The 11091-nt window shown below is 37.3% G+C and overlaps 1 long non-coding RNA gene across 1 annotated transcript; it reads right to left on the reverse strand.

Annotated features, from left to right (window-relative positions):
- Window positions 1-460: 460 nt before the first annotated feature.
- Window positions 461-1504, reverse strand: LOC145234688 (uncharacterized). The gene is made up of 2 exons (XR_013861320.1): window positions 1112-1504; window positions 461-702 (listed from the first exon to the last, which is right to left on the reverse strand). It is a non-coding gene; the product is annotated as an uncharacterized LOC145234688 (long non-coding RNA).
- Between the last annotated feature and the right edge of the window lie 9587 nt (window positions 1505-11091).

The raw sequence follows: 11091 nt of genomic DNA on the forward strand, positions 1-11091 counted from the left end.
ACATCGTCTCAATGGCTCGAACCTTCTTTGGATCTGGTTGCAAACCACCTGCACTTAAAACATCTCCCATGAACGTTAAACGATTGACACAAAAAACACATTTTTCACGATTCAATCGTAAATTTGACTTCCTAGCTTGTTTCAAAACCATATGGAGTCGCCTGTCATGTTCTTCTTTGGAACTGCCCCACACAATAATATCGTCCATTGACGTGTCAACACCGTCCATGTGCTCAAACAAGGAATGTACAGCACGATGAAATACTTCCGGGGCGGACGAGATGCCAAACGGTAAACGCAAAAACCTGTACCTTCCGAAGGGAGTATTAAATGTACAAAGCTTCGAACTTTCTTCGTCAATTTTTATTTGCCAAAAACCACTCACAGCATCCAACTTGATAAAAAACTTTGCATTACTAAATTGTGACATTAATTCCTCCCGAGTGGGTAACATGTAATGTTCACGCATGATTGATTTATTGAGGTCACGGGGATCAAGACAAACACGAAGTTTTCCGTTCTTTTTGTTCACAATTACTAAGGAGTTTACCCATCTGGTTGGTTCAGTCACTTCTGTTATAACACCCAATCCTTTCATTCTCTGAAGTTCTTCTTTCAACTTTGGTTTCAGCAGATACGGAACTTTTCGACTCGGATGGATGACTGGAGTGGCATTGGAGTTCAACCTTATTGAGTATGTATCTGGAAGACAACCGAGACCATTAAAAATATCCTCGTATTCGCGGACAAGATTACCACACTGCTCTATAGACTCCACTGCGTGTACACGATTGATAAGCATTAACGCCTCTGCACCAAAAAGACCGATAAGTGGTTGAGTTTTAGCTTGGACAACAAAGAACTTCATCACGTGCGCATGGTTTCGGAATGTGACATTTAAAGTGCAAACACCATACACAAATATCTTATGATTGGCAAACGCAGTCAGCACAATATTGGTACTTTCGATACGAGGTGTACTGGATATAGCTTTAATATCTGATAGCGAAATTAGGTTCACCTGGGCACCAGTGTCAATTTTACAGGTAAACTGTTTTCCATTTAATCTCAATGGAACTAACCAATCTTTTGAAGTGACAACGGTACTCACTGTATTAACGTGAAAAGAAGTTTCCTTCACTTCATTGACTCTTCGGTTGCTACAACATCTTGAGTAGTGGCCAAGTTTTCCACAATGGAAACAAGGTTTCCCCCGGGCTGAACATGCACCTGAAGCGTGAATTAAAGCACATCCTTCACACCGCAGGTTCCTTTTGTTGGACCTGAAACGACTTGTCCCCGGGGTTAATTGTTGATTATTGACAACCCACACGTTATTCTCTTGGCTCCTAATTACAGCAGCTTGTAGTTTAACTACTTCATTTGAACGACAAATAGAAAGACATTTTTCTAGGGTCAGGTCAACTTCTTTTAAAAGAACTTCACGAACCTTGTCGTCAGAAATTCCACAAACCACTCTATCCCGGATTAATGAGTCACTAAGATTCTCAAATTCACAATGTGCAGAAAGAGTCACAAGGTGGCGCAATATACATTACAGTTCCTAGGCGCAAGTTTAAAACCCAATCAATCGCAAACTAAGAATTTCATAACGGGAAAAGATTTAAGTGAATTAACTCGCTGTATAAAATCAAACCTAAATTGAGTTCAAACGTAAATGCTGTACTGACTGAGATTTTTTTTGGTTTATTGCAGAGTTTTGCTTAATAAACCCAAGATATTTTTTGCAGAAAAAAAGCCCATTTTTTTACTGGAGTAATTGATTTTAAAGGTATTTACGGTAGCAAAATGCGTGTTTTCGGGAAAGCTGTCATTCTTATGAGCATTTTTCTTGCTGGCGCATCCTGTAGGCCACCATGCGCATCAGGCAAATATACTTTACCATGGCCTTACAACTTCCCCAAACATAGGCTCTGCAATGATACTGAAGTCCAGCCTACCACCGGGTCTTTTTTGGAGGCGTGTGACTTTGGTGAAGGGCCGTTTAATGCATCTGAATGTCGCATCGAAACAGCTCAGAAATATTACAACGATTCAGGTGAGTTGTACCTTAACTTAGAGGCGTTGCAATATATTAAATATAATTACAGTTTGCCGGGAAACGCCCAAAATAAGGGCTTGGGGCAAATAGCACCTATTTGACAATTTTGCCGATACGTTGCGCATGATTGCTGTTATATCTGTTTTTAATCTTACTTAACTTTTTAAAAGCCTGTACGTTATATTTAGAGTTTCCAAAACCAGAAAATACTTCCGATATTTCGGAAATACTTGCGGCAGTACAGCTTATTTACAAGCTAACATCCAGCAGGAAACAAATCTGCATGGCTCAATCCAAGAAAAAGTGGGGCAGGTAAAACAAAAAAAGCAACTCGTTAGTGAATATAGATTTTGTAGTCTTAACTTGAGGTGCTTAGTTATAAAGCAGACAATGCACATAATTTTTCAATCTAGTCGCTGGCCTAATTGGAGTCATTAACCTAGCTTATACAATATGTTAATTTTAAAAATATAGTGTTAAAAGGTGGTATATATGGTATAGAAATTAGTGATGTACTGAATATTCGGTTTGCCGAAATTTATTCCGCTATATCGGCTATTTTTAAAAACATAATCGATTTCGGCTGAATGCCTTGATGAGATTCGATGTCGGTCCTAACTCAATTTTGCCTATTCAGTGCATAACTATAATATAAGTACTTGAGCAAAAAATGCCCCACTCTTATAGGTAATGCCCAGTTTATCACTTTCAGATTTTGCTGCAGAAATACAAGCTGCGATGAAATCTTAAAAGTAAATGCACCTAAACCGACAAAAGGTATTTAAGTTGCATTAGTAAATGTTATAACATTCTTTTTTGCTGAGTCGCAAAAGCTTACTATGCAATTACGTGTTATTTTACACGCTGTAAAAACAATAAAATTGTATGTAAAATAGTGTATGGTTCGGTCAAAGCATCTAGTAACTTCACGTTGTTATTTTTACGGGAAATTTGTATTGCAGAAACCAAACCAGCTACAGGTGCAGATAAACCAACTGTTGGGCTTGGTGCAGCAACCAAATCTGTCACTGATGGGGCTACATCAACGGTTGGGCGTTTTGCAGAAACCAAACCTGCCACTGATGGGGCTACATCAACGGTTGGGGTTGGTGCAGAAACCAAACCTGCCACCAGTGCCGATGTACCAACCGCTGGACCTGGTGCAGAAACCAACAGCTCGACCACTGGAGGTGATCCAACGGTTAAAGCTGGCAACACTACAGTGACAACCAGCGATAATGTAATCTCGTCCAACACATCACCTGCCACTGAAAGCGGGGTTGCCTTTCCGGCACCAATGTACGGCACGATTGTTTTTGCAGTAATTGTGGCATTTCTTGTGGCTTTGGGTTAAACTCGGGATCATTACACCGCTCACTGCCGGTTTTATCTGTTTTTGCTACTGCAAATAAGTGTTTAAAAAGCAAAGCATGTCTGGTAACAAAAGCAATTTTAGTACCGCATCTGTTTGTGTACTTGATATGTGTCGATTGATTGTGTGTTGTCAATTTTGTATCAACTCGTTGTTGCGCCTAATTTCCCGTGGTCTGTGATACTTTTTTTAGGTCTGTAAACACGTTTAAATATAACATTAATATTACTTAGACTTCAACAGTAGCCAACCTTACTATAGTTATCACAAAAATGATCTACAGGTGCAAACTTCTCAAACATTTTTGAGAGGCCACAAAAATTTGTGGCTCAAGCCGGAATTCTTTTCAGGAAAGGTAATTTGACAGAATAAACTAACTTGGCAGGTTTAAATAAAAATTTATTCAATATAAAGTATGGCGGTTTGTAACACATCGAAACGCACTTCTCGCAAATTTTAAATTCAGGCTTGAATTTTAAGCTTAAAGCACTAAAATCTGACCAACTTACAACTCTTACAAAGCTGCCAAATGAAAAACTTAACAACAGCAAAATTGCATCACTTTTGAATGCAGCGCCAAAAAATGTTTTCAAAAAAAATAAAAAAATAAAAATCCCGCCCAATTAACTCTAGATGTTTTTTATTATTCACAGTAAACAATGTCATATGTCTGTATTAAGGAGTTGGCCAAGATCAATCGATGATATCATTAATTGTTGGCTCATTAACTAATATATACCCTTTCCAACTAAGTTCAGCGCCAAAATGTAACCGTCTATAGCCAACAATAGCGTTATATATGAGCAGGAAATGCGGTAAAACGCCAAACCAACCGCACCGAAACCTGAAACCTTTTACCCTTATAGGGAAACCTTACTACCCTAGCTAGCCACGTCGCATTTAAGGTTAGTTATACAAACACTAATGTCTTTTATATTCTAATACAGCGACTTACAACTTTTATGGTATCCTTTCTCACTTAGGTAATTGCCAAGTTTTGAATTTTTTAAGACAATGTTTTGTGCCCTACTTTAGCAATCATCGTCTTTAATCAATACAAAAATACTTTGTGACTAAATACTCAGATTTATAATCTATATATTTGAGTAAATTGAAAACAACAATTTAGGTTCCATGGACTTGTAATTTGCGAAATTTGCACCGCTTAAGGACCACAACCCTACGAGAAACAATCATAATTTTCTACTATATAGAAATGACATGCTAAAGATTACTTGCGTTAAACTCAGTCTTACGTAAGTACCAAAAATGTTCGAACTGTTGTGCCACACATTAAGCTTAGAATGCCACTGCTTCTAAAACACCAAAAACGTAATGCAAATGCAAATGAATTCATTGCGACCACAATACACGGGAAACAGAATGCCACAGAATCATCGAGTCTAATTGTTCTGTTGCATGCTCCTCTATGGTGATCGGGTAATTTTAGTATTTTTCAATAGAGTTTTTTCAAGGATTTTTAGGAAGGAAGAGGTAATTGCATCCTTCCTTGGGATATCTATCTCAAATTTGAAAGTAATAGGAGCCGATTTTTGATGAAAAACAATACTTGGCATTGACAGTTCGGCCGCGGGATTTTGTTAAAGGAAGTATCATTTACGCTAGCTGCTAGCCTGTCGAACTCATTATGATTTACCACAGCAAGAATAGTCTATTAAACGTCAGTTGAACCCTCGACTGAATAACATACGCGTATTTGGTGAAGATATGCAAAACAGTAATTCGTAAAACGCGAAATAATCTCATGAGTCTTTTGTATCATGTTTTCGTGTTTGGTGATAAAAAGCGGTTGCGCATAACAGTTAACAGCATTTTAATCCTATCTTTGACCCCCAAGATTTTGTCAACATTATTAAACTTCCAACTTACCCTTTTTTGCACATGTTCAGACCAAGCCTGTATTAACGCTGAACTGCACGAAATTAATAAATGCAGAAAAACAAAGGGTATAAGTCGACATTTTCTGTATTGTGTGTTGACACCAGCATGCGCTTACAGTCAAACTTTCTCGTTCACAATATACATACGGGATATACTTAATTAAATACTACACTTGAAATATTTTTCAGTTTTCTAATAAAGTAAAGCAGCAACAAAGGCAGTCGAAGTTTAGAGTTCTTTAAACAAGTACTAAAAACAGAAAAAACTCAGTCAAAATTTAAGACCGCCTAAAACAAACATTCGACAAACTTTACAAGTTTTCAAAAACTTGGGTTAAAATGTGTGCGTAACGTTTTTACTTAAAATATTTCATCAAGCAGTATGACATCACGATGACGTGAAGAGCTGTCGACAGCTTCAGTTTTTCAGCTTTTCCTTTTGTAGTGGTGCTTGCAGCGCCACCTAGTGTGCTGATCGTAGGTGGTGTATCGGATTGAGATGCCTGGATCTGCGCCACTGTGCGGTTGTTGCAGTCGTTACCGTGGCAACACGAAATCTTGCAGGATCTGAAAAAGTTTGAAGAGGTCAAAGGTGAAACACTTTTAGGTAAAAGTCTCTGGTATTCATTTTAAAAAAAGTAAAAAAAATAAAAAAATAAAAAATTATCCAAACTATATAAAGGACGCTATTATTGATCAATAGTAGCGTTCCTTCTTTTAGTTTGGGTAAAGGGACGGCAATCCATGGTACGCGTAGTAATTGTTGCAACAGGAAGGGTTTTTCTATTCAACCGCTCAGACATTGTTGCATCACAGTTGCAGTTTATCACAGCACGCACAAAAATCGTGCGATTAGCCTCGGTTCAGCACGCTACGTTAAGTTTCTGCGTTTAATTCTAACATTAGATAACTAATTTTTCTGATGAACGTTTTACTACTTTTTAACGTTAAATTTGAATCAAATATAAAAGCTAAAAATAGAGTCTATATTGTATGATATTACATCGGTTATTTGTATATATCACGTCGTGTTTAACAAACATGCCAGGGATTCCCATAGCCTGTGGTACAATTTTATGCATCGTATCTAAACATACATTCATTACTGGAATCAGTCCTAATGCGTTCATGTAGACCAGCGATCACGACATACTCGTATATAAACCATAGCACGACAGGGCTATTAAAGGCGTCATACGGTATCAAAGCCGTCTCCCAATCATTTCCTTATGGCAGTCGTTTTCAACTCGTTTTAGTCTAGGACATCGACTACCGGTCCAGTAAAAATAGTATGGTGGACGTTTTCATTTTCGAGCAAGATTAAAGTAAGCATACTCAACAAGCATTTTTTGTTTCCAAAAGTGAGATCAAATTATCAACCATTAACATTTTGACCATTCTTCACATATGTAATACGCAGTGAACGTTCAGTGGAGCACCTAAAAAGTCATCATGAACCACCAGTTGAGAAACACTGCCTTGTGAGGCATAGACTACAAAACAGTTTAAACAACCCAATTTTACTTGACCCATGTTGAGTCCAGCGATGGAAAGACTTTCTTCATCTGAAATCTGCATCCAGCGTCATCCAAGTTGCTACAATTGCCCTGGTTGTTGCATTGGAATCCAACGCCATCCAGATTAAACAATGCTACTGAGGAACAAAAAAGAGAAAAAATTAGCTGAAGCAACACTGCCAGAAACGCTGTATGATTTAGTTTTAACTTTTTTACGTTTCAATCTTTTTTTGTAGCAAGTTGTCAGTTTAGATAACTCAAAAGTACATATACTAAGATTTGGTAAAACAGTTATGGGTATTGCGTCACATTGACGTCATTATCAGTCGATAGGTTTAACTGCTAAAGTCAAAGTACAAACAACACCCATGTGAATAAAATTAAAAACAACATGAACGTTTTGCTTGGAATTATCTAAAAACGTTCAATAGTATCAAATAGGGAATTTCATTTTTGTGCAAACCCCGATTTCAGTATACGTTTGTATAAAATCGAATAAACTTATCTCAAAGTTATATAACAGAGCCAAGCAAAGTATGGACAGGAGAAACCAATGCATATTTTGACAGCAATAAGCTTTCCAAAGCGTTGTTGCACTAAAAAGGATAAATCAATTGATATTCGCCACATAATAGTAATAATACGTTCCACCTACATAAGGCAGGTGTTAAGGCCCAATTAGAAAGTATTAGAAAGACATGCAGTTCGCAAAATGAGTGTGTACATCTTTAAAATGAGATCAGAAAACCTATAGACTCGTGCAATAAAAAATATAAGCGGTGGCTCTTGATACCACTGGGACATTTATCAGGAAGCGCTATAAAATGTTAAAAGTTGTACTTGGGGTTATGAATACCACGCCTTAACAAAAATAGAATCTATTTTCGAACCTTTGACAGAAGCTTTGACTCTCAGGCAAGTCGCGTTGGCTGATGCACACGGACTTGTCTTGTTGATTCGTTCTTCTGGTGGAAACCCTGGCATTTTGGACTTTGTAAGGTTGAAACCTTCCCAACACGTGGTTAATGTAGCTGAGCGTTGCATGGATGCAAACACCAACGCCATTGAAAGAAATGAGATCAGGTTCTTCTGCATTTTTTGTGGAATTTGTTTTAACAGATTCAAAAGAAAAGCCCTCCTAAACCTGAAAATTTAATTACAATTTATTTTATGAAGCCATATTTCACACGCACATAATTTCACAGACGACAGAGTGGCTACTTATACAAACACTAGACCAGTAGCTGGATCAAACCGAGTCTGCCTGAGTGTGCCACCACTGAAAACAACAGCGTTTCTTAAACGTTTGCAATGAACTGCAACTACAGTAAATATAAAAGCACTTCAGTAATTTTAGTTGTACAAAAAAGTTATGTTCGCTGCTCACTTATCCATCAAAGCGTTTGCTATGGTTAAATTCAAAGGCAGGCAGTTTACTTGTTAATGGTTGAAACGAACCGTTTCTGTAGATAAAACGCTGAAACGGATGGTATAAAACAATTACCACAGCACTTTAATTTTCTCGGCCTGATGAACTAATGCTTTGTATAACCGTCAAAGACTTGCAAAACAATACTGCAAGGGTCGTGTTTGAGATAGTATGAGATGTCTTGTCTAATTTTTGTCCCTTTTGAGTTGGCTTTATGGACACTAAAGATGCTTGCACAATCGAAATATATTTGATTTCTGTTTTTTTACGAAAGCTAACTGTTTCTAAGTTTAATGGTGAAAATAACGGCCCAAATAGACATAAAAAGCGACATGCTTTATTGTTCAAACGTTTCGGCAAATGCTCATGCCATCATCAGTGATATGAGCATTTGCCGAAACGTTTGAACAATAACGCATGTCGCTTTTTACGTCTATTTGGGCCGTTATTTTCACCATTAAACTTATTAACAGATCCGTACATAGTGTTCTAACTGTTTCTAAATTTGTGATTACTACATACGAATCTCTCAAAGCTTTTTTAATCTAGCTGCATGAACTACCATTTCATGACTAAATTGAGAGCTTGCTTATGAAACCGGTGCGTTGAATAGTATACAGTTGAATAGTGAATAGTGTACAGTCTCAACAATCTCGGTTTAAGAGGAAGGGGTCAAAACAAAATTCAAATCACGTCCTTTCTCAAGGGACTTCCCTGACTCATTGTAGTTTTAATATTTCGGACGGCTACGAATGCCCGAAAGTGAATGCAACTCCTGCCTGTCAGTCACGTGACTTCCGAGCCCATGATCTGAGCAATTTTGGCTGGGAAGTTTCGAAAACATTTCGAAGTAAATCGTTTAGTGAAGTGGTTCTTCACCTTTTTGGTGTAGTTTCCTATAAAGTCAACCCTCATTGTCCATTTCCTGTTATTTTAAAAATGATGTTTTGTGTCGTAGATTAGAATTGTTGTTTTTTTTAAATCAAAATAGTTAACTTTGCGACTAAAACATCAGATTTGTGACTTTAGATATTAAAGCAAATATGAAACGACAATTTAGGCACCATTGACTTAAACAATCTCCCTCCACATGCTACACAAATTCTGCCTAAGCAATTGCCGCTTTCTGTATACATGCAATAAGGTGTTCCAATTAGAAGAAAAAAGGAGGATTCTTACCAGTAAATAATTAACTTTTCTTTTACCATTCAGAACTTAGGCTGAAAAAACAAGCGGCGTGTAAGATTCAGATATATCACTCAAATCATTCAATGGCATTTTGACAGTGTGTTTAGTATGCTGTTTGACAAACAGTGTTTGTTTACCTTTGCTTACTCGTTTTTAACCCCAATCGGACCCTGCTGGCTTAACATCAACAAAAAAGTTTTCATTTGGCAGAAAAGTTTCAGCTTAATATATAATGACATATGCTACCACTAATTGTGACGTATCCATTGTCCTCTTTGTTGTTTAGAATTCGAAAATTCTCTTTGAGATGAGGAAGTATACAATGACATAATATATGTGATATGACGTCAGATTGCGGTTTATCACGATCCTATGTTAAATTTAAGCCGAAACCTCTTTTTGCTGTCTGTCTTTAAAGCAACGTATCTAAAGCGAAACTTGACTGTTGGGCATTATGACGAAATTATGTCTCCGTGCACTTTATGAATGTGAAGAGTTTTATTCACAAGAATATTTGAAAGAATACACAAAAACAAACAAATGTCGCGTACAATAACATCAGTCCAGGTAAAAATATCTAAATAAACACTTAGAAAACAAGCTCTACAAAGCAAGAACACAAACTCTAAATAAATTTAATGACTAGAAATTGAAAGGATTGACAAATATTTAAGCGTCACCATTGATATTTAGTCTCGCGCCACAAGAAATGCCATATTCACTGCAAACCAAGTTGTCGTACATTGTTGCTCGAAATACAGCACCGCCCCCAGTGGCAAGTGATAAAATGATTGGGAGTCATCATTTATGTAAATATTTGTGTTTTACAATCACACAGTCGGATAGGCAGCCGTAAATACTGCGATGCTACCAGGTTTTTAGCAAGAAGGAAAAAATATTTGCATTCTTCCTTGGCATTTGGTGAGTTAGTTATTGATATTACGTCACATTGGCGGATTTCAATAACTTTGCTAAAGCCTTGCTGCATTAACTTTCACCATTAAAATAGGGCAATTTTGAAGGTGGCCAAAAAAAGCCTGGCCCTCTTAAGAGGACCGCAATGGACAAATTTTTGTCAACGTGGCTTACGAAGGTGGCCTTTTCGAGAAAGAGCAGGCCACAAAAGGCGGCCCTTTTTCGTCCACTTTTGAGGTCCATTTACATGACCGTTTCATCCATCGGCAACCTACATAACTAGAGTTGTTTACGTTTTGCAAGTTTAACCATGGGAAGCAAGTTATTCACCCTGGCATGTTTTAACCATTTGTTAATTGCAAAATAGGTGTGTGACCGTAACATGTTAATTATCAGCAGAAAGAATTTGTTCTGGCAATGAAGTGACAGAACAAGGTTTTTGTCTGGCAATAATCTTGAAATGCTATGCCTGTAACAGATGCACCTATGCCTATGCTGCATTCTCCACAATATATGTATAAATCAGCAAACTCCTGATCCTCCGTTTTTTGAAGTACCACCATCTCCTGTGCAGGATTGTAAGAAACACTATTTGTCAATTTGTGATAAACAGTGGGTTTTACTCATTCCTTTAAAAATTCCAAATGAGTTTACTTCGATCATTTTGTTTGTGTTTTTGACATGTAAAGTGTACCGCAATAATGAAA

The sequence above is a fragment of the Phallusia mammillata genome, chromosome 6 (genome assembly GCF_965637545.1).
Source record: "Phallusia mammillata chromosome 6, kaPhaMamm4.hap1.1, whole genome shotgun sequence".
In the NCBI taxonomy this organism is placed as follows: Eukaryota; Metazoa; Chordata; class Ascidiacea; order Phlebobranchia; family Ascidiidae; genus Phallusia; species Phallusia mammillata.